This window comes from Lissotriton vulgaris, chromosome 8, assembly GCF_964263255.1.
Source record: "Lissotriton vulgaris chromosome 8, aLisVul1.2, whole genome shotgun sequence".
NCBI lineage: Eukaryota > Metazoa > Chordata > Amphibia > Caudata > Salamandridae > Lissotriton > Lissotriton vulgaris.
This window is the reverse complement of record NC_141696.1, coordinates 366592136-366616338: the sequence shown is the minus strand read 5'-3', so window position 1 is coordinate 366616338 and position 24203 is coordinate 366592136. Positions and strand designations below refer to the sequence as shown.

The 24203-nt window shown below is 46.5% G+C and overlaps 1 pseudogene; it reads right to left on the bottom strand.

Annotated features, from left to right (window-relative positions):
• Positions 1 to 707: 707 nt before the first annotated feature.
• LOC147697053 (UDP-glucose:glycoprotein glucosyltransferase 1-like) overlaps positions 708 to 24203 on the bottom strand; it is a 43802-nt pseudogene continuing 20306 nt past the window's right edge.

Sequence of the window (24203 nt, the reverse complement as noted above, 5' to 3'; positions counted from 1 at the left end):
CCACAAAAGTTACGCAACTCCATCAATGCGCCCTTTCACATGGGGCAAGCCCCATGTGAAAGGGCCTGCGTCAGTCTTACGCCTGCTGTGAGGCAGGTGCAAGATTTAGATGCAACGGCTTCCTAAAAGTGACGCAGTGAAATCTCATAGATTTCACTGCGTCACTTCTATGACCCTTCCTTGCGTCAATAGGCCCCCCTTGCATACATTATACCTGGCGCAGGTATAATGTGGCGCAGGGATTTACAAAGTGACGCATCTACCTATATGCGTCACTTTGTAAATATGCTTAGAGGGGAGGAACCCAGAGATGTGCACTGAAATACAGGCTGCAAAAGTTAGACGCTTCCTAGAGTCCTCCCCGGAGCACCGATGGAGCAATCTATGGCATGCTCTGGTTCCAAAGCTGTGATATTGCTTCGTAGATCCTTCCCAGGAGCTACAAAGGAGACACCTATGTCATGCACTGCTGACACGAAACTGCGGGGAGCATAGTTATGCTCCACTCCCAGTCGCACTGCATAATAGGATATGTAATCCTCCAAGTTTCCACATTGAATTTATTCAATTTTTAGTCCATGTTGCTCGATGCTATTTTCCATGCTCTTCATGCTTTTTTCAATTTTAATCCACATGCATTTCTATCATGCGTTTTGAATGCTTGCCATATTCAAGGCGTGCCCATCTAGACCTCTTCAAGAATATGATCAGAACACAAGATTTATCCAAGACAGCATTTCTTCTATTGACACCCTATGCATTTCAGGCTTAAAATAGCCCTTTGTCAGGTAGTTCATGCTGTTGGCGACAGACGCAGTTTTCTCTTTGGAGTCCAAAAGAGTAAATCTTGCATAATCATCCACAAAACGATTATTGGAAGCAGTTAGGTCCAAGTACTGCCTCTCTGGTCCCAGGACTCTGGCATTGATCCTGGGAACGACAATGGGCTGGCTCATGATGTAGTCCACAATATCCTGCTCATTTGTCAATTCACCCAGGTACACAGCCCTGTGAAAAAAGCTGGTGGTGTCCAGGATTTTATGCATTGTCACAGTTTCTAGTTCGTCAGGATCTAGTTGATCTTTCTGAAAGGGCATACCATTGAACAGAACAATGGGTAGTGGCCCAACTCCTGTCTGCAGATAGTAATGGTTCCCTTCCTTTCTGTTTTTGTCGTACACAGAATCACTGCGGAGTATGCTGCTGACTTCCACATGTGGGTACTTCTTCTCCAAGACACTGATCACGTGTTCAACCTTCAGCTTATCCCCTGGCATTACTTTGTTGTACACCGATATCACAGTCTGAAAAGCATGGTAGTTATCCATTTCTTCTGCAACATAGTTAAATGCTCTGAGAAGGGCAACACCAGCCTTTTCCAGCCCATCCACATCTTCAGAATCATCCACCACAAAAACTAGGCATGTGGTTACTTAAGAACAGTTCTGCAACATTTATCAAATCAGATGTGATTTCATGGACTGGGTCAATGAGGAGAACAAAGTTGTGGAATTTCTTTCTGATTTGTCGGATGACACCGGGGAATGTGGGACGCAGAAATTCCTGAACATTGGAAGGCCATGAGTTGTACCTGTTCCTCTTATTCTCAATTTAGGTCTCTCCTCAAAACCCATCTTTTCCGTAGTGTTTATACTTAAGCTTTTTATACCCCCCCCCCCCCCCCCTGCCTCTCACCAAATAAGTTGCACAGCGCCAAGAAACCGTCCGGTGTATGCTGCGCTTTATAAGTAATTTTTACATTTACATTTACATTTACCTGCTGTCCAGTTCAAGGTTGTTGATCCATGCAATGCCTGCGTTCCGGATGTCCACGGCACAGTCTGAATCAGAGGGCTGAATGTTCAGCTTCAGAATGTTGTGTAAGGCAAGACCCTCAATTCCCATCCTATGCAATCCTTCCATTACCCGAACTTCATTGCGTAGAGTGTCAAACAGACTGAAGATATCCTGTGAGTCAAGGTCAACATGCAATCCCTTTATAAAGAGTGCAGAATCCCCAGGGTGCAGTCCCAAAGTACCCTTGAAAAACTTTTGGTTTTCTTCCACTTCCATTCGGAGCTCTTGATTGACAACAGTCCTGCTCTATCGCCTGGCTTTGGTCGGAAAATTCTGGCTGAGGTCTTTCATAATCATTAGTGCTTCAGAATTTGGAGCAGACGGGATACGGGTAGCAGTCTGGTAACTGAGATCTTGCAGCTACCAGACTTTCAGTGGTGCCATCTCATTGGTGCTTTCAACTAGGTGATTTCGCTCTTTCGGCTTAGGGTACAACTGCCTCAGTTTGCAGAAGAGGAATCCTTGTACTTCATCTATGGGGTCATTTTGATCTATCACTGTGGTGTTCACTTCAGTCCCTATTACTTGTGTATCATCCTTTGCTTTGTACTCTGTGCTTTTAATGGCCAATTCCACTCCATAGCCTGAAAGGAAAACCTTTTATTTGTTGGGATTTGCTATAAAATGTCGCCGCAGATAGCCAATTTCACCACCACGAGCTTTTGCAGCAAGCAACTGGCGTGGATTGGAAAACTCCTGAGCACCAATGCCAGCATAAAGGATCACCACAGGGACATCAGGATTGAAGACTGGATATTTATGATCACCTTTGAACAAAAACTGCTTTGGCTTTTTAAGGGCAGTTTGCATTAGCTGACTCCAAAACATCGAAATTGCAAGTTGACTCTCCATGTACCACAAAGAAGAAGATGCAGCCATCCGGGGGAGGTTCATCAGCAGCCATCTGCTGGGACGTCTGCACAGAGGCGGAGTAGGAGTGCAGCGACAAGCCAAACTTCAGCAGGTTCAGCTGCAATGGGAAGAGGTACTGAGTGGCTTTTCTTTATAATGAGCTGGTAGTTGGTGAAATCAGTACCTTTGTGCTCATGTGATGTGATTTCTGGACTGGTCTCGACAGATGCCCAGAATTTTTCTTCTGCAACAATAAATAGCAATGGCCACTGAGGAGTGACAGAGAAGGAACCCACAGATAAACATTGGAAAACAGACAGTCCAGTTAGAAGCTATCTAGAGCCCCACGTAGTAACAGAGGAGCAGTATACCACATGGACTGGCATCAGGCAGCCTTGGTAACCACTCCATAGATCTCACCCAGGAAGCACAGAGGAGCAGCAGCACACAGCATGGACTGAAATCCAGGTGGCCGTGGTACTGCTCCAGGGGAGGCTCTAGGCTCATGGTGGCCCTGGGCAGAGAGCGTAGGTAGGGGGCCCCGGAAGAGGGGGTCTGGGCTGGGCGGAGTCCCCCAGAGCTCAGGAAGGTGTTTTAATAAAACGTCCAGAAAAGGCGTTAGATGACCAGTACCTGCGGCTGCTCCTACCCTTCCGAATTCGTCTCAGAACGATAAAATTTAGGAGGAGGAGGGTATTGCGACACACAACGTGAGGGACTGGCACAGACGGCTGCAGTGCCAAGGCCATGACAGGGGCCTCGGACCCACAGCCCCCTCACAGAGAAAGAAGTGGTGGGCTCCTTGCCCAGAAACATTAATATCGATGAGGCGCGTAGGCCAGTGAAGAGGGGGGGTCAGGGTGTTTGGAAGTGGAACAGAGCCGGAGGCCGCCAAATTCCTGCCAGGGGCAGCCACGCAAATATGTATCCATCCTCAGAGGATTATTATATTAAGGATATATATTGGCATGGCGGCCATTGGCGTTTGGAGGCCCTGTGCAGGTGCACAGCTTGCACATGCCTAAGGCCGCCCCTGACTGCTCCATAGATCTCATCCAGGAACCACGGAGGAGCAGCGTAATCCAGGAACCACGGAGGAGCAGTGCACAGCATGGACTGAAATACAGGTAGCCATAGGAACCACTCCATAGATCTAACCCAGCAACCACAGAGGGGCAGCGTACAGCATGGATGGAAATACAGGCAGCCATGATACGAGGTCAGTGGGGTCCACCACTAAGCACCTGGGTTGCCAAACTATGTAGGGTGATTTTTCACTCACACCTGTTCTGACTATTAACAGTAGCACATTTAAATCAAATGTTTGGCCACAGATATATATCAGTGCTAAAAGAAGATGAAAAAACAGAAAGACTAGATGGATGGGTGTCGGAGAGACAGATGCATTGTTCTACCTAGGGGCTGTATGAATTTAAAAAGTTTTATTCTTGACATCCTCACACTTTTTTTGCTAACACTATTAAAAACCATATCTACCTATATGCGTCACTTTGTAAATATGGCGCAACAAGGCACATTTTTTACGCCACTGGTGCATCACAAAAAGTGATGCACCGATGGCGTAAAAGTGGCGCACAGCCTCATAAATGAGGCCCCTGGTACAGAGGTCTATGTTAGGGTGTATAATACTAGCAGAATAACTCAGTTGGTAAATGCACTTGCACGAGAGATCTAATTGTGATCTGTGATTGTGGGTTTAAATATTTAAATACTTCAGATCATTGATGTCACCGTTGCAAAAATTGTATGTAACATGCAGGTCAGATATGTCTATTTTACATAAGATAGCACAGTGAGTAATACTTCTGTTACATAAATCATTGTTTAACCTGTAGGCCACAAGTTACAATCAGGTAAAATAACATAGTGAGTTATGCCCCTGAGAGAGCGCAAACTGACCTAAATGTATAAGTACACCACACTTACACGTAGTAAGCACAAGTCATGAAGAGAAATGCCATGAGTGCTGATAGTACCTACATCTATATTCTGAAAGGTGTAGTTAATGTAGAGATTTAAGTAGAAGTGGAACTAATGCAGAAATGTGTGAAACTATATGACTTTATTAGACGTGATTATTCCTGAATCCATGTCGTGTAGCTGCTAAAATGTAAGATGGCATACGGTTAAACGTAGAACGTGGTAGGCCTCAGGGCCAGAGATGGAAGGGATGGGGAAGGTGTTTCCGTTCACGACATGGATTGCACTAATGTTTTAGTAATAACGTTAATGGGCCATGATTTATAGATGTGTTTACCGAATAATAGAATAAGAGTACTAACATGCTATTAATTAATGAAGGAGTTGGATGCTATAATCATTATGAGAAATGCTGTAGGCCTGAAATGTTTTAGCCATTGATTTACACGTATTGGTCTGAGCCGAGAAATGTTGCAAACCTTTGTTGGAAGTCTATGAGAATTGGGATCTTGGCTGCAGGTGTCTGTCTGCAAGAGAAAGGGGGGATCCAATTATAAATGGAATGAATAGAGGTTTGTTCAGGAGACGGCCCAGACATGGAGGAGGGTTCCGGAATGTTTTAAGGGGTATCAGCGGGCCGGAGAAGAGTCTGAGAAGCAAGGTCAACTCTAACGCACGAGGCCTCATCATGGAAAAAGCCAGAAGCTAAACCACGTGAGGGGCGTCTCACGAGGGGCGTCCCAAATGCTGTTGTGTGTTTTGTATTAGGGACAGCACCCCTGGGTGGAGTTAGAGCAGATGCCTGAGGACCCTTTAGAGAGCGGATGGGTAGGCAGAGAGGGGCCATGACTGGAGAACTATAGGTTTTCACCAAGAGACTGAGAGTGGGTGACTTCCCTTGGGGGTCATTCACCGCTGACACCTTTTGTTAGGTTGAGACCTGGTTAAGTAGGGATACCATCTAGAGCAGGGTAGGGACAGCCTAACTTGTGTTTTTTCCTCCAACTTAAATGACGGAGAGATCCCAGTACGTGTCAATGCTGATAGCTTTATTATTCTTAGAACTTGTACTCGTAGTTTCCGTTGCTCGTCTGAGGGCTTTCAGAGAGCACATGTATGTAGTTGGGCCTGTGTATCTTGTGAATCTCATTCTGAGATGCCTGTACTTGCAACTTATCTTAACCTTATAATAAACCTTTGAAAGCTAGAAGTTGTTTGTGATCTTTTGGAGCGGAGTCCTTTATTGGGTGAACTAACTTGGTAAGAGATGCACTTTCTTCCCTCAATGACAGGCAACAAAGGTTCAGTCGGCCAGATCGGGGTTTTAGATCAATAGTGATAAGGTATCGATCAAAATCTCGCCCTTCCAGTTGGTAGCTATAGAGGATGGTTGCCTTCTTGAGGAAGGTGATCTAGGCCAGGTTAGATTACCCCAAGGCCCCTAGAGATCGATGATCGGAAGAACCGCCCGCCGAAGAAGGACCGGATGACGTGAGACAGAAAAAGCAGCAGTATCGGTCGAGAGTGAGTATAAAGGGTCATGCGTGCTAGATTGCGGTGTTTTTGTGTTGTATTTATGTTGTAATGTCTGGCGGAGTTGAATGCCTGTAGAGAGACTGTGGAACAGGTTGTGAGCGCGCGCAACCGGTGGAAATCTTAAGTTCAAGGAGAGCTTAAGTGGTTCGGGTGTATCGGACACCCAGTGTAATTGTTAACTAGTGTGAAGGGGGTCATGAGGTACCATTGATCACCCGAAAGACCGAGATAGGGGGAACGTAAGAGTGAGTGCGTGAGTAACGGACGCTGGTCGGAGGTTACTGTGTGTGTAAAGAACCTATCAGAGAGACGATAGACATTTCGTCAGTTGTGTTGACAATTACAGATAGACTGTGGACGTACAGTCGAGGGAAGTGACCGCTTGGTCGGAAGTAGTCATTTTTCAGGGTATGAATGGGACGCATGCATGACCGGGAGGAGAGCTGAGAAAGGAGGGGTGCTGCTGCGAAGCGGAGACTAGTGACGTCAGAAAGTGTCGCGCTGGGATTGGCCGGCCGGAGAAAGACCGCGCTGCGATAGGCCAGCTAGCAAAGCCGCGCTAGGATTGGTGGATTGTCATCAGGAAGTAAACAGAGTATTCAGGCTGGAAATTGTGCGTATAATTATGAAGTGTTTTAAATGGTTGAGAGCGGCGTTCAAAAGAGAGAGGCAGGGATCGTATGAAGGGGAAGAAGCCCCGCCGGAGGGTACGCCGGCTCGTTACATGGCAGTACATGTTGGGCTGCATACAATTTTGTGGATCTCAGAGTGGAGTAAGATTACAGAAGGAAATGAGGAACTGACGTTCCCGAAGTACGGGACGTTCAGATTAGAGGTGCTACACAGATTAAAAGCAGTTATGACCTCAACGAGACCCTTGCCTAGACCGACCCAGTTTGAAGCCCTTAATGCGTGGATTAGGGCAGCGCACGAAAAGAACATGAACAGACGACAAGAAAGGGTGAAACGTTCGGTAAGGGCAGTGCAGGATGCCAAGTGGGATGCGGATGCTAAAAGATGGAGAGTGCATAATATGGAAGTAAATAAATTGTATCCAGTGTTAGAGATGCCCGGGAACAAAAGCCCCCTAGAAGAAGATGATGAGAGCGAGACAGAGGACAGCCTGATGAACAGATTATTGACAGATAGGCCACCCCCGTATAACAGAGCAGGGGGGGAGGTCGAGCATAGTGGAGAAGGGGGGGGCAATGCAGGAGAGCATGGGCCGCTTCCCAGTTCCGATTGGGATCCCGCTGCGAAGAAAGAACTGTTCCAGTCTAGTCAGGTGCAGCAGGTGGTCGGAAGGTTTGTGGTACAAAGGGCGCCGGAAACGGAGTGTGCCACATCCTACGCATTACCAGATGCACTACAGGTACCTGTTACAATAGGTCCTATAGTATCGATATATGACCCAGAAAGGGCCAGAGGGGAGGAACGGGTACGGAGGGACAGAGAAAGAGCAGAAATGGCAAGAAGAAACGATACGATTAACTCCCCAAGTCAGTTGCCGATACCAAGAGAGTGGAGCACCCCAGTGCACACAGCAGGGGACCCAGCAGGGGATCCGGGGGACCATAGATGGCCAGTGGATATGAGGGGATCAGGACGAAAATCCTTTCAGGAGTTAAACGAGTACATGAAGAAGTGGGATGAAGCAGTAGAGGCTCACAAGAGCATCAAAGCTGCGGAAGCTGGAAGAGAAAGTCAGGATCAGGATAGCAGAGCCCGGACTCACTGCGGGGCTGAGGAGAGTAGCCCGGAGTGGGACGGGAGGGAGAGGGATAGTAGGGGAGTCACCCATTGGGCCCGGAGTGGAGGTAGATCAGACCTGGAAAACGGGGGCCCAGAGAGCGGGGGGGTGTCTCGCCCAATACATAGTGAAGAAGACAGGAGGACTCGGGAGTACAGAGACAGCTTTAAGTGTATCCACTGTGTGCCCGGCAACAGAGAACAGAATGGAAGTTGCGAGAGGTCGCACCACAGTCCCTGCGATGATGGACATGAGCGCAGTCCAGGGAATATGGGGAACCAGGAAGGATCGTATCGGATACTGAGTGATACTAGGCCGAGAGAGAATGGACAAAGTAAGATAGGGGGTAACAGGCCCGTGTTCCATCACCTTCCAAGATCGGATGGCCGAGCATGGGACCTGGAGAGATGGGAGCAAGGGAGAACACTCCCCAACTCTCCCGAACCCAAACGTAGGGCTCGAAGTTGGGATGGGAGAGAAACCTGTGAACCTCCCTCGCAAGAGATATTGCGAGCTGAGATAAAAGCCAAGAGACTCGATGTCTCCAGCTTAAGGTCAGATCTGGATGACATGGTAGATGGTACCCTGCCCTTAGAAAGAATGGAAATGTATGAGCAGGATGAAATTCTGTTCATGGCAAAGGACGTAACTCGTAAGGCGAGAGCAATCCATTAGAAATTAGTCGAACTAGCAGGCAAATATATGGTGGACCTGTCAAGGACCAAAGCATTACAGGGTAACCACAGGCTACATTACTCAGATCGAGACCTAGATGAGAGGAGAACGATCGGATTGAAAACGCACATAAGGGAACTGATCACTGGAATAAGGACATGGAGGGCACTAGATAAGTGGGAAGAGAGGTGGTCCAAGAAAGGGACCGTCAGGAGAAGCACACTTGGTATGACACCAGGAAGACTGCAGGGAGTAGAGGCATACCCTTTGCGTGAAGTCGCAAATGGGACCTATGTCCACGTCCCTTGGAGTAGGGGAGATTTAGCTGCTTTTACCACCTCCTTCCCCAAATTGCGGGAAAACCCAGTGGAGTGGTATAAGCAAGTTGAGAGATTCGTAAAAATCTCAAAGGTCCTATGGATAGATCTGAACACGCTGTTTGACATTGTAGTGCCTGGAGATTTGTGGACCGCATGCAAGGTTAGCGCTGAGTGGCCCACAACAGAGCCGGAGAGAGATGCTAAGACCAATGGGCCGTCCGAGACTGTGATGGCAAAATTCGAGAGAGTGATGACCTGGCTGAAAGAGAAAGTGCCAATGCAAGACATAGATTGGGTCAAAATAGATCGAACTAGACAGGAACCCAAAGAGACAGTTCATGAATACTATGAGAGATTGCTGAAGGCGTTTAAACAGTATAGCGGTCTGGATGTAATGGATCCAAAAGACATAGGGCAATTTGTGTCCAAGTTCGTCTTGGGCCTGAGACCGGATATTAGTTTAATGATTCAGCAACACTTGATTTGTTGGCAAAATAAGCCCCTAGATGAAATACTGAGATATGCCAGGTACTGCTGTGACGAGATAGACTCCAAGGCAAAGAAACTAAAGGAGAAACTGATGGTGGTACAGATGCAGGCAGCTGGGAAGGGGGGACAGCAGCAACAGCAACCAGGAACAGGTACTGGAGGAAAGAAACAGTACAGTCAGAACAAGGGCAATGAGGAGAACTCCACCTTTAGACCCAGGATAGATATAGCTGCCTTAAAGAAAACGACTAGGTGCCACCAGTGTAACGAGGTGGGGCATTGGAAACGCGAGTGTCCCTATAATGTTGAGATAGGAGAACAAGAGGTAGAGGAGGAAGAGACCCAGAGTGCGCCTACAAGAGGGGTAACGCAATACCAGGGAAAGGTGCTCAAAGGGGGGGGCCCTCCTCCCCGAGCCCAGTTCCCGCAGCCACCCAGAGTAGGGACTATGGGTAAGACATATAGACAGATGCCCCTGTTTGTCGGAGGAGAGGAATGCTATTATGTGGACCCACTAACTGGGCAGAGAGTGGAAAGGGAAGACTGCACCCTCGGGGCAGCTTTGGAGGTGGACCAGAGGGGACCCTATGTTGAGGCCGAAGTAGCAGGGTTCCCCACGACATTTCTAGTGGACACAGGAGCCACTAGATCCACGATCAGATCCGCCGCAGTTCCAGGCCTGCCCATGTCTGGAGAGACCATACAAGTGGTGGGGGTCGCTAACAGGAGAATGACCAGCCCACTGACTGAGCCCGTGCAGGTGAAAATAGGGAAGTACAGTGATGAGCACCAGTTTGTGGTTTGCGATTCTAGCCCTGTATGTCTGCTAGGAAGAGACCTCTTGTGCAAACTAAATTGCACCATATACTGCACACCACAGGGAGTGGAGGTATTGACTAATGACGATGATGCAGACTTTAAAGTCGCAAATTCCAGAATATGTGTGGAGTTGTATCCCACTCTGACAGTAGATGAGCTCCCCTGGGATCTGAGAGAGACAGTAGCTCCAGAAGTGTGGGATTTCACTGGGGAAGAGATTGGGTTGGTGAAAGGGGTGGACCCAGTGAAAATTGTAGTGAAACCGTATGCTGAGTTTCCAAGAACACCTCAATATAAATTGACTCCAGAAACGATTGCAGGCATAAAACCCGTGATCGAGTCCATGATTAAGCAGGGAATACTGAAAGAAATCGTGGGTAGTCCATGTAACTCCCCGATTATGGGTTTGCAGAAACCAAATGGGAAATTCCGGATAGTGCAGGACCTCCGAAAGATTAATAATATAGTCGTTTCGTGTTGTCCAGTGGTACCGAATCCATCAGTGATACTGTTTCAGATACCGTTCCAAGCAGAATGGTTCACTGTGATTGATCTTTGCCAGGCTTTCTTTTCGATCCCTTTGGACGAAGAGAGCCATTTTCTTTTCGCATTTAAGCTGGAAGGTCGCGTCCTAACATGGTGTCGTATTCCTCAGGGGTATACAGAGAGCCCATCGATCTTCAACCAGCTTCTGAAGAAAAATCTTGAAAGTCTAGTGCTGCCCCAGAGGTCAGTTCTGGTCCAGTACATAGACGACCTCCTTGTGGCGTCAGAAACAGAGGAAGCTTGCAGGGAGGACTCTATTGCTTTGTTAAATCACCTAGCTGAGAATGGGCACAAGGTGTCCCCGGGAAAATTGCAGTACTGCCTGACAGAAGTGCAGTACTTGGGACACAGAATTGAGAAAGGTAAACAAAAAGTGTCACCAGACAGGATAGAGGCCATCATGAAGATGAATGCGCCTAAAACACAGAGAGAAGTCAGGATGTTCCTAGGGATGGTGGGATATTGCCGACAGTGGATTGCAAACTTTTCCCTGAAAGCAAAGCCCTTGCAAAAACTGACGCACAAGGAGGTGAGTGATCCGGTACCATGGGACAAGGACTGTTTGATGGCGTTCCTACAGCTGAGAGAGGACCTGTGTCGTGCTCCGGCTTTGGGAATGCCGGATTACGATAAACCATTCTTGCTTTATTGTTGTGAGAGAGAGGGTTGCGCGCTGTCTGTGTTAGTCCAAATTCATGGGAATGCCCGTAGACCAGTCGCTTATTTCTCGGCTACTTTAGACCCAGTAGCCGCAGCGTTGCCCGGATGTCTCAAATCCGTTGCCGCAACAGGTGTCAGCATTGAGAGGTGTGAGAATATTGTCATGGGGCATCCGTTAGAGGTGCATGTGCCCCACTCTGTTGAATTGTTAATGACCAGGACCAAAACACAGCATCTGACCAACAGCAGGCTCACGCGCTATGAGCAAGTTATTCTTGCTGCAGAGAACGTGACCCTCAGGAGATGCTCTGTTTTAAATCCTGCTACCTTGATGCCACTCCCAAACGATATTGAGGATGATGATGAATGTACAGACCATGACTGCCTCGATGTGACTGAACTATGCACCAAACCAAGACCCGACATCGTAGATGAGCCACTGACTGACCCAGACGAAATTTTCTTTGTCGATGGCTCATGTGTAAGAGACGAAGTTGGGCAGTTGAGAGCAGCTTACGCTGTTTGTACAATTACTGGAGTTGTGGAAGCTGGATGCCTGGAAGGAGTACACTCCGCTCAGGTAGCCGAGATTATTGCCCTGACGCGTGCCTGCCTGGCAAGCAATCAAATCCGAGTCACCATATACACCGACAGCCAATATGGTTACGGGGTAGTTCATGATTACGGGCAGTTGTGGTCTCAAAGAGGTTTCATGACCTCTTCAGGCTCTCCCATTCGCAATGGAGAGTTTGTGCGCCTGTTGTTAGAGGCGTTGCAATGTCCAGCAGGTATCGCAGTTGTGAAGTGCACCGCACATACCAGAAATATGGACTTCGTGTCACAAGGCAATAGATATGCCGACGAAGTCGCGCGGTATTGCGCGGAACAAGGGTACTCTTTCACAGAGGTGGAAGTGGGTGGAATAAATGTAAGAACTGAATTAGCTATGATACTAGAAACTGTTGACTCTTGGGACGAACTGAAGAGCATGCAAGAAAATGCTCCGGATTTTGAAAAAGAAACATGGGAAAAGGCAGGATGTGTGGTGGGTGAGGCCCATTTCTGGGTCTCAGCAGATGGCAGAGCAGTGTTGCCCAATGAGATGGTGAGCCCAATGGCCAGACAAATACATGGTCCCGTACACTTAGGAAGAGACGCTATGCTGAGAGTGTTTAGACAGACCTGGTACAACCCTAAGTTCAGAGTAGCAGCCGAAGCAGTGTGCCAGCGTTGTGTGACTTGTCAGCAGTTGAATGTAGGGAAAAAGACACCAGTTGCAATGAGCCACATTGGGAGGTCAGGGGGTCCCTTCAACCGCATGCAGTTGGATTTTATCGAACTGCCAAGGTGCAACCGCCTCCGTTATATCCTGGTGGTTGTTTGCGTATTCTCCAGATGGGTTGAGGCATACCCTACACGTAGGTGCGACACCCTCACAGTAGCCAAGTTACTGCTTAGGGAGCTCATTCCGCGCTTCGGGGTGCCGGCCTCTTTGGAATCAGATAGGGGAACGCATTTCAACAGCTCGCTTGTGAAAATGATTTGTGCGGCTTTGAACATAGATCAGAAATTGCATTGCAGTTATCGACCAGAGGCCTCAGGAATTGTGGAGCAGATCAATGGCACTATCAAGGCCAGAATTGCAAAAGTGTGTTCATCAACATCCTTGAGTTGGCCTGACGCTCTGCCATTGGTCCTTATGAGCCTCCGTAGTACCCCAGATAGAAGAACGGGGCTGTCTCCCCATGAGGTGTTGATGGGGAGAGCAATGAGGTTGCCTTCTGTCCCAACTACTGCACTGATTAACATCACAGATGATATGATCCTGGACTATTGTAAGGGGCTGTCGGACGCCATTCATTCTGTGTCCCTTCAGGTGCAGGCTGCCGAGGTTCCATCGTGCCAAGACCTGTGCCATGACCTGTGCCCTGGAGACTGGGTACTGGTACGAAAGCACGTGAGGAGTAGCTGCATGGATGTTCGTTGGCGTGGGCCCTTCCAGATCATCCTGGTCACGAACACCGCAGTGAAGGTGGGAGGCCTGCCCAATTGGATCCACGCGTCACACACGCGGAGGGTTCCAGCACCTCTGGAAGAAACAGCTCCTCTCTCGGATAGACGTCCAGCTGCGGACCGAGAAGCCATAGAGGGGGCCAGCCAAGCTGTAGAGGTGCCAGCGGAAGCAGGGAACGAGTCTGACCAAGCTGAGGACGGTCAGTACAACAGCGAAACAGACGACGCTACTGAAGGAGAAAGTAGCTGGGAGTACGAGTCAGATACTGACCGGTCTGACAGAGAGGGTGAACAGACCAGAAGGAGAAGGAGTAGAAGGGTACGTGGAGAAGCTAATTGGCCGCAAAGAAGAAGCTCTAGCCTAAGGTCAACTCCAGAGAGAACCCTTCCTCCGATATCAGAGGACTCAGACCCGGAAGAAGGTGCTCAGGGCGCTGAAGCACCGGACTTGAGGAGGTCAAGAAGAGTGCGTGTGCCTAGCAGAAGATACTCCACCCCTGAGTGGACATATCTGGCGACAAATGTCTTTGAAACCGGAGACGGGGAGGATACGAGCGGTGGTGGTGTCCAGCTCTGAGCCCATCGTTACAGTGGAAATACGACTGTTAGTACCCGGAGTCGAACAAGAAGGGTCACTAACTTTCATGCTCCCCAGACCTCCCCGCCTCAGCAAGTTAAAGCACATGTTTCTCACAGAATTGCAATTCCCCGATTTTGGTACAAGGATAACAGACCATGAAGAGCACAATCTTCGTTTGGAAATATTGAACTTTGCTGTCGAAGCTGCAGGCACAAGCCTGATAGTAGATGCTTAAAAGACTTTGTAAATAAGCGAGAAGAAAAGAAGATTACCTAGCGCCCAGGAAGCAGAGAATCTTAGGGACCTTCCCTTGAGTTGATGGAGAAGGGCTAGGGTTGTCTGTATTGAACTGTTAAAGGACTTTTTGCGAAGAAGGTTGTCAGCTTCCAGTTGTGTGGTTCTAAGGACAAAAGGAGTAAAAGAGACTGTAAAGGAACGAAAAGAAAAGAACTTTGTGCTGAGTTACGAGAGAGCCATACTGTCTGACGAAATGGAAGCCGGCACCCAGAACCGCAGAGCTAAATGTATAATAGGCACACTAATAGTAGGAGTGATAATATTAATAGCTTTAGTAGTAACAGTTTCTTATGTAAAGGGACGTGAGGAAGAGGCAAAGGTAACCGATGTGAAATCTGTAGAGACGCTTACACCCACCGTTGCTGGTGAGAAAGGGGAAAACACTCAAGAGAAAGCGTTATTAGCTGCAGAAGCCCGCAGGTTACATGTAGATGAGTCCCAAGGCGACTTTAGGTCAAATGCTTATGCTAAACTTTTATATGAATACGTGGATGCCATGGAGGTTAAGGACTGCTATGTCTGCATGCAGTTGCCGGCGTCTGTAGATGAAGGCATTCGATATCATCACCTCCCGCTGACATATGGCATTACATGTAGCTTGTTGCTTAGTATATTTTATGGGAGAGATAGTTTTGAATACTATTTCTCCAATTACGATTCAGTGTTACCAGAAGTCCCAAATTATAAACAGATGAACAAATGGGACTACTGGAAGAGTGAAGACAGGTTGGCAAAGTTTTTCATTCCTTGGATTACCTTAGATACTTCACATGCCCGCAGAAATAACCTGACATGCAAGGTGTCAGAAGTCGAGAAGAAGTTCATAGGGCAGGTGGATGATCGAAATAGGAGACAAAAGATTTTGAAAAAATCAGGACAATGGAAAACAGATTGGACCGAGGAAGAGAAGGCACACAAGAGAAAGGGTAGTAGTGGTCCAATAGCTTTAGATAGAACGCAGAGAGGAAAGTTATGTCTTCATAGAGCCAAAACGTATTATGAAAATGTATACGTGGGAGAAGTTAGCTGTGAACATGCTTTCAATCTAGAGTACTATACTAAGGACTTCCTGAAGGGAATGCAAGTGATTCCAAATGTGTATTTTGTATGTGGAAGAAATGCCTATGTGAGACTACCTGACAATTGGTATGGATCATGTTACTTGGCAATTATCTTCCCCAAAATATATCATGCCCAAGACTTAGAGATCATCGAGGGCAAGACATCATCGAGAGGAAGGAGAGATATAGGAGATGCAGAAATGGTTGGAGATGTCTTTGGAGCTGTGTTCCCTCTTTTGGGACTAATCCTTAATGATGTTAAAATTAGACGACTGGCAACAGTCGTAGACAGGTTGTCTGCCAGCACTGCTCAGTCCTTAATGCTGGTAGAAGGAGAGATGCAATCGATAAGGGCTATGGTTCTCCAGAACCGTCTTGCATTAGACGTCCTATTAGCAAAAGAGGGCGGAGTCTGTAAGGCTTTGAAGGTCCAGGAATGTTGCACTTACATTCCAGACAATTCGAAGCCCCTTGAGAAAGTTATTAGGAACATAACTGATATTCACAAGGAGATCGAAGACCTGAGTAGAGAAAATGTCTGGGAAAAGGTGGGCCACGGAATGAGTGAAGCTGGAGGTTGGCTCACCACATTAGGCAAAAGCTTTGTGTGGTATATACTGAAACCTATCATCATAATATTGATCTGTGGGATCGTGTTGTGGGGATTGGTGAGGGTATTCAAATGGTACAGAGCAAGAAGGTCAGAGAGGGCCCAGAGAGACCAGCTGCAGAGATTGGCTGCCATACAAGATAGTCAGTACAGGAGTCTGAGGGCTCTGGAAACGCAGAAACAAGTTATGCTAGCAATCAATGCAGTTTAAATGTTAGTGATGACCCCGAGAGGTCATCAAAGGGGGGAACTGAGAGAGCGCAAACTGACCTAAATGTATAAGTACACCACACTTACACGTAGTAAGCACAAGTCATGAAGAGAAATGCCATGAGTGCTGATAGTACCTACATCTATATTCTGAAAGGTGTAGTTAATGTAGAGATTTAAGTAGAAGTTGAACTAATGCAGAAATGTGTGAAACTATATGACTTTATTAGACGTGATTATTCCTGAATCCATGTCGTGTAGCTGCTAAAATGTAAGATGGCATACGGTTAAACGTAGAACGTGGTAGGCCTCAGGGCCAGAGATGGAAGGGATGGGGAAGGTGTTTCCGTTCACGACATGGATTGCACTAATGTTTTAGTAATAACGTTAATGGGCCATGATTTATAGATGTGTTTACCGAATAATAGAATAAGAGTACTAACATGCTATTAATTAATGAAGGAGTTGGATGCTATAATCATTATGAGAAATGCTGTAGGCCTGAAATGTTTTAGCCATTGATTTACACGTATTGGTCTGAGCCGAGAAATGTTGCAAACCTTTGTTGGAAGTCTATGAGAATTGGGATCTTGGCTGCAGGTGTCTGTCTGCAAGAGAAAGGGGGGATCCAATTATAAATGGAATGAATAGAGGTTTGTTCAGGAGACGGCCCAGACATGGAGGAGGGTTCCGGAATGTTTTAAGGGGTATCAGCGGGCCGGAGAAGAGTCTGAGAAGCAAGGTCAACTCTAACGCACGAGGCCTCATCATGGAAAAAGCCAGAAGCTACACCACGTGAGGGGCGTCTCACGAGGGGCGTCCCAAATGCTGTTGTGTGTTTTGTATTAGGGACAGCACCCCTGGGTGGAGTTAGAGCAGATGCCTGAGGACCCTTTAGAGAGCGGATGGGTAGGCAGAGAGGGGCCATGACTGGAGAACTATAGGTTTTCACCAAGAGACTGAGAGTGGGTGACTTCCCTTGGGGGTCATTCACCGCTGACACCTTTTGTTAGGTTGAGACCTGGTTAAGTAGGGATACCATCTAGAGCAGGGTAGGGACAGCCTAACTTGTGTTTTTTCCTCCAACTTAAATGACGGAGAGATCCCAGTACGTGTCAATGCTGATAGCTTTATTATTCTTAGAACTTGTACTCGTAGTTTCCGTTGCTCGTCTGAGGGCTTTCAGAGAGCACATGTATGTAGTTGGGCCTGTGTATCTTGTGAATCTCATTCTGAGATGCCTGTACTTGCAACTTATCTTAACCTTATAATAAACCTTTGAAAGCTAGAAGTTGTTTGTGATCTTTTGGAGCGGAGTCCTTTATTGGGTGAACTAACTTGGTAAGAGATGCACTTTCTTCCCTCAATGACAGGCAACAAAGGTTCAGTCGGCCAGATCGGGGTTTTAGATCAATAGTGATAAGGTATCGATCAAAATCCCCGATCTGGCCGACTGAACCTTTGTTGCCTGTCATTGAGGGAAGAAAGTGCATCTCTTACCAAGTTAGTTCACCCAATAAAGGACTCCGCTCCAAAAGATCACAAACAACTTCTAGCTTTCAAAGGTTTATTATAAGGTTAAGATAAGTTGCAAGTACAGGCATCTCAGAATGAGATTCACAAGATACACAGGCCCAACTACATACATGTGCTCTCTGAAAGCCCTCAGACGAGCAACGGAAACTACGAGTACAAGTTCTAAGAATAATAAAGCTATCAGCATTGACACGTACTGGGATCTCTCCGTCATTTAAGTTGGAGGAAAAAACACAAGTTAGGCTGTCCCTACCCTGCTCTAGATGGTATCCCTACTTAACCAGGTCTCAACCTAACAAAAGGTGTCAGCGGTGAATGACCCCCAAGGGAAGTCACCCACTCTCAGTCTCTTGTTGAAAACCTATAGTTCTCCAGTCATGGCCCCTCTCTGCCTACCCATCCGCTCTCTAAAGGGTCCTCCCACCCCCACAACAAAGATCTGCAGGTAACCTGAAAGTCATACGCCTTTAGTCCTTGCAGGTTTTAATACAATCTTTATTTACGGTTGATAACATGGGTTTGGTTAGATAGTGATAGAAGCATTCAGCTTTGATTGTCTGCTACATACATGAGCATTGTGTATTTGCAAATAGGAACATCCCTAGCATCCACCCATTCTTAAACGTGGAAACAGCTTGAGTCATAAAACACCTTTAAAGCTCACCTTATCGTTTGTACCTTTGTGAAGTGACAACTGAGTCCACCTTTGTTTGTGGCTGAGGCAGGTTCCAGCCGTGCTGTATTTGACACCTTCCAGTAAGACACACAACTTGGACGAAAGGAATTAGTAGTTGTCTGTGAAGTGAGCCACTTAATAGAAAAGAAGCAGAATTCACCTCCCTGCAGTCAGGGGCGTAACACAGGCCCCCGCATCCCCCGCGGTGCGGGGGGGGGGGTGCAGGGTCCCTCTAAGCACAGTACTCAGGTCTGAGTGCTCCGGATAAAATCCGGAGCAGGGGCCACTCAGTGTACATTGCAGGGGGGGCCATAAACTTTCGTTACGCCACTGCCTGCAGCCTGCAGCTCAGTGGGCCAAAGTCCCACTGAATGTGTCCGTGCATAAAGCACACACCATCAAGACAAGTTCTGCGTCAAGTGTATATTCAAAGAGAATAAAAAGTGAGAGCCAGGATCCTACTCGGGTGCTACTTCGTGTTCCTAACTAATAGCAGATGAACTTATTGCATATTTGAATTAATGAAAATGTTAAACATGTTTTTTACTTTTTTGGGACACTTGGAAAATTGAAAATAGAAAAATATAAATAATTAAGACATATAATAAAAAGATAAACAATGTCATGAATATGAGTTTGTAATGCTGAATTTGCACAGTGGACAGCCCCAGAGGGCTTTAGTGAGCATTTATAGAGAAATATAGGTTGTGTGGGAGTTCTTATTACTTTTCTTTTGATCTGCATCCCCCTTACTCCCAGAACTAGAAGCAATATTTGAGGGGGTACCTACAGATAATCATTAGGAAAACTGTATCAATCCAGATGATGGATTGCAGACTGTGGGAATCAGAAGAAGATGCAATGTATGACTGACAACACTTCCTTAAGTGCTGTTCTGATTGGACATCAAGTGAAGAAGTCTTCAGAAAGTGATACATGTATTACAAAGTTATAATAACAAGTGTTCCTAGTTAGTTAACCACCACACCTCTTCTTTCCCTATAACACTACCTTACGAGCTGTTCTGATTCGACATCGAGTGAACATGTCTTCGGAAAGTGAGACACATATTACAAAGTTATAATAACGAGTGTTCCTAGTTAATTAACCATCACACCTCGACTTTCCCTTTTACCCGTTTGGTGGTCTTGCTGCTGGATTTATTCTCTTCCTGAGACTCTTCTTTATTTTCAGATACCTTAAGGTGATTCCTTTATTAATTTGTGATTGATGGTACTGCACAGATCGCTATTCTAAAAGTGTTGCTACTGCAGTTGTGGAGAACTTGGCTGAGTTTTCCATAACTACTCTTCATGAGAAGTTCGTCCCTTTTTTACTGATCTTTTCCAATGGAACTCTTTATGGGTTTTCATGTTGAATAGGTACCTTAGCTAGCTTACTGGGTTTCTTTATGGAAAATATGTCTTGATTGCTGATTTCTTATCTCTTTTCTTATTTCTGTAAATTACTAAACTGCATAAAGATATTTGATATTCTAACCTTATTGCTAAAAATAAAGCCTTTAAAACTATCTTCACGTTTCGTCATTGACTCAACGCAAATTATAAATGTCCTTGATGTTTTGATGACTTTATTCCTTAGGGATCTCTAATTCTCCACACAGTAAAAAAGGTCCATCGACCTCTCCGGAGCCTAGAGGATTCCACATAGTGCCATTTGTAAGTGGGTGTATGTAAAGGTCTGAACAATCGAGGAGAGTCCTTTTGGGCTCCAGCACAAGCGTCAGCAGTGGCAAAATCAGGGCAGGAACATAGCAGCTCCTCCTAATAGATGTCAGTGGGGGCTTCACTCCCCTCGTTTTTTGTCACATTTGTATTACACTAATAGTGAATAATATTACATTATTCTATATTAGTTTAATAAAAAATCTCTTTGTAAATGGGGTGGTAGACCATTTGAGAGAGGTTCCATCTGATGCCCCAACCCTGGCAGGGGAGAAAACCCCCACCCTCCTATTCACAGACGATACGCTACTGATCTCAAAAACACCCTCCGGCCTACAGACACTGTTAGATAGGTTTAGCCACTTTGCAATCTACGGGGCCTAACAATAAACACCAACAAAACAAAATTAATGACAATCTCCCCTTCCAAACGCTTTAACAACAGTATTAACCTGAATGGCACCCCCTTGGAAACTGTAGAGTCTTTTGACTATTTGGGGATCAGGTTGAACAACCAAATGAAGTGGAATACCCATTTAGCCAAGAAGCTCCTTAACCACAGAAGGGTAGCGGGAGCCATTTTAAGAGAACAACAGCTCTCAACCAGCAGACCAGTAGGCCCGACTCTCGTGGTCTATGAGGGCAAGGCATTGCCTTCGGCGCTTTACGGGTCGGAGTTATGGGGATTCGAGGATGTTTGTGACATAGAGAGATCAGAGAATACGTTTTTCAGGGGTTTGGTATCTCTCCCTGTTTCTACCCCTCTGACACTGCTCCGTAGAGACCTGGGCAGACAGTCCTTTATTGTTAGACTACGACCTCTATTGTTCTGGGTACGCCTGAGAAGAACTCCTGAACTGGCTAACTATGAGGCTGCACTGACCGAGATTATCCAGCTAGACTGAAGGACCGGGTTTTTAGAACCCAGCAGCGTCAGGGAGAACGCCTGAAACCTTTGAGTTCCCCTGTCTTGGCAAACAGAGACACGGGATACTTCTTGATGACGTCAAAGACCAAAGTTTATTGGCTGCAACCAGGAACAGAGATCTACGAAGCACACACAGGTGGTTCGTCAGAGACTGCACAAATTCAATTAGCGGAGCATGGTCTTTTATGCCAAAAATCAAGCCTCAGGCAACATTTCAAATTAGCATTCGGTGCATACAAACTGACCAATGACAGTGTAACATTTTGAAAGTAGCGAATGATGACAATCTCGGACAATCCCATTTTCCGTTGTCCAGCCCACCAGAAGTAACCACGCACATTCCCAAGTTTCCTGTTCGATCAGGCCGGACAAACCCATCATAAAGCCTTCAACCCAAATCAATGATTATGTCGTAAAGGAAAGGCAGAAACAGATTGGAGAGGAGATAGAAAGGTGGGAGCAGTGTACCATAAACTCGGGCACGTCCTGCTCTTTGATCCTTATCAGACCAGCTGCTGAACAAGGAACTGGCTCAACGAGGTCGGCCTCGGGCAAGGAGTCAGTTCGGCCAGGTCACCCAGAAGTCAGCTAAGGCATACGTGTCTCAAGGACTCGTTCGGCCACAGTCATCGGGCCTATGTTAGGGCAACCACACAAAATGGCTGCCGTATACAAAATGGAACCCGGAGGTTCAAACTAAATAATACAGAGTGTTCTCCTATATCGATTCATACGAAAACACTCAGACACGCTACATTCGCCATTTGCGGTCTGCTGACACCAAAATCGTCCATTTCCGACAATCTTTAGTGTACGGGTTCGGAACCATCGAACCCAGTTCGCGAACCACGGAACCACAGACCCTCCTTTTGCCCTTACATAGGCAACAGACCCAAACCCATGTTAATCTGAATCCGGATCTATATTCATCAGATCATCGATATGTTGCTGTAGCATCATCCTATTACTTAGTACCTCTCTCTGGACAGGTCTCCTTGCACACAAAGTAGCACAGAGGCCACAAATTGCAGGAGCACACTGTACACAGAGACAGAACATGAAAAGGATTGCTAAGACCATCCCAATGACCATCAAAATCTTCCAACCCCAAGTGGATATCAATCCCCATAACCATCCCATCAACGACCAATCTCCTTTGTCCAAATGGACAGAGTCGGAGATTTTATGCAATTTGGAAATGGCCTGGAAGACTGAAGGAGCGTTGTCTGGAATGAAAACGCAGCAGCTTGATTGAATCAGCTTACAAACTCCACCTCGATCTGCTAAAATAACATCAAGGGCAACTCTATTTTGAAGTGTCATGAGTCTATCCGACTGGAGCTCAGCAGTCAGGTTATCAAGGGCACCAGCAGTTTCGACTATGGTGGACTCAATCACTCTCGTCAACTGGCGAATATTCCTACTGTTAGCCATAGGTCCCCAGAACGGCAGAAAACCCTTAAAGAAATCTCCCAGTTCTTGTCCTGCAGTGTCTTCTTGACTAAAGACACCTCTAGCAACTCTCGTCTTATGGTAATCTGCCGCAGCTGTAAAAGTGGGAGGTAACAGAATGGAAACAAAACATGTGCCCGAGAAGTCAGGGGGCAACCATGTATACGCTTTGTCGTAGCAAACAAAGTAGGTACCCTTGGCAGCTAAGAACGCTGGGGAAGACTGAGACGCAAATACATAAGTCTCAGCGCAAACACTCTTCCCTAACTGAGCCTTCGGATTCTTGCCATTGCCCTGCAGACAATAGTGGCCCTGATGGGGCACTTTCCAAATCGATGGAGAACTTTTCGCTCGCTGGTTAACACTCAAACTAACTCCATATCCAGTAACGTTCCAACCAATGTAGGCTAGTGTCTCATCTCTCGGAATAGTCTCATACGAGCTAATCCCTCTAATCATGTCGACAATGCCTTTAACTATAGCGCTATTCTTTGGGTTGTCTTTCAATGAACGTTGGGGGTAGACACTATGGGCGTAGATAAACATCGTTCTGTAAGCCCAAATCGAACCATTAAAGCTAAAGGGCAAAACTAAATAGGGAATACCCTTATTGGTTGTATGAGGCATCAAACTACAAATCCAGCAGTTTGTCGTATTCATCACTAACTGGTGTTAGTGTAGAAGTTGGATGAAGGAATTGTTAGGAAATTCCAATCGTCTAACTACCTCATGCTCAGGCAAAGGATGGAAAGAATGAGAAGAAATAGTAGGTGAATGTGTAGGTTGCACAGTGGGATTAAACGTCATTTTAAAAGAAAATGTTACATAACCAGCTATAAATATCATAAAGCTCAATAGTAAAAATAAACATGGTATCAAAAAACTTTTCTTCAATATTATTTTACATATTCTTTTTCTAAAAGTCAGTGTCTGTACAGGTCTCTCCAACTCAAAGAAATCCATCCTAAACTAAATGTGCTGCCCGCGGTGGTAGGTTGATTCTGCTCAGGAATGCCTCTGCTAACCCAGGAAGGCTGCCTTGGGCCAACAGAACCCTCGACCTAGTGTCTCAGGCTTGCACTCCCAAGACTGATGGCAACCGCGACCCTAGCAGCAAGAACCGGATGGCGGTTCAAGAAAAACAAAAATGAGTAGATCCTTGGTGGAGAGTTAACCTGCAAACAGAAAAAAATCGTCAAACTTTATTAGTCTTTATTTATTTGTTCGTAACTCTCGATCTCAAATTATAGCGGCTCTTTCCAGCTAATTCTTGATCAGCGAACAAAAGGTGAAGCTCTGTAGTGTCCAATCGATCTGCAGGAGGTACTGATTCTTGCAAAATACTATCACTCTCTTTCTCTGAGTTTGTTCCAATCAGTCGAGCATCGCTGAACGGTATAAACCGTGGGGACAACTTCCGTTTCAGAGTCTGCAAGTCCCTCCTGGACCCACTTATCGTATGGCAAGGGCAAAGGTCCCCTTTTAGTATGGGATCCGTGGATCCAGTTCCGCTTGCCTCGCACTCGGACCGCAGATCTTGTTGATAGGAGCACCTGGTAGGGCCCTGTCCAACGGGGCTGTTCGTTCTTGGTCCGCTGAAAGTTACGTACAAACACCCATGATCCGGGTTCAATAGAATGCCCTGGATCTTCTGCAGATTGTGGAAGGCTGTCATGCACCTGTTGGCGTAAAACACTCATTTTAGTTGTC